This window comes from Pelodiscus sinensis, chromosome 31, assembly GCF_049634645.1.
Source record: "Pelodiscus sinensis isolate JC-2024 chromosome 31, ASM4963464v1, whole genome shotgun sequence".
Classification (NCBI taxonomy): domain Eukaryota; kingdom Metazoa; phylum Chordata; order Testudines; family Trionychidae; genus Pelodiscus; species Pelodiscus sinensis.
This window is the reverse complement of record NC_134741.1, coordinates 511,732-512,187: the sequence shown is the minus strand read 5'-3', so window position 1 is coordinate 512,187 and position 456 is coordinate 511,732.

The following is a 456-nucleotide window of genomic DNA, read 5'->3' as shown; positions in this document are numbered from 1 at the left end:
GTGCGCGTGTATAAAATACATGCATGTGCAAAACTTCTCAGTAACTCGTGTGTGCCACAGTGACACACACCCGAACAAGTACACAGAATGTCACTTTGTGTGCACAAGAAAAAACTTGCTCTACTCCTGGATGGAAAATTTTACAAGGAATACTAGTTGAGGGCTTCAGGTGGGGGTGTGATCTCAAAGATGGAGGGAATTCTCATGAAGGCCACTGAAAGGCTACAATGAGGAGAGAAGTATCAGAGGGGTAGCCGTGTTAGTCTGAATCTGCAAAAGCGGCGAGGAGTCCAGTGGCACCTTATAGACTAACAGAAGTGTTGGAGCATAAGCTTTTGTGGGCAGACCCAGTAAGTCAGATGCATGTGATGAAATGGGTCTTTGCCCACGAAAGCTTATGCTCAGTCTAACACTTCTGTTAGTCTATAAAGTGTCACAAAGACCCATTTCATCACA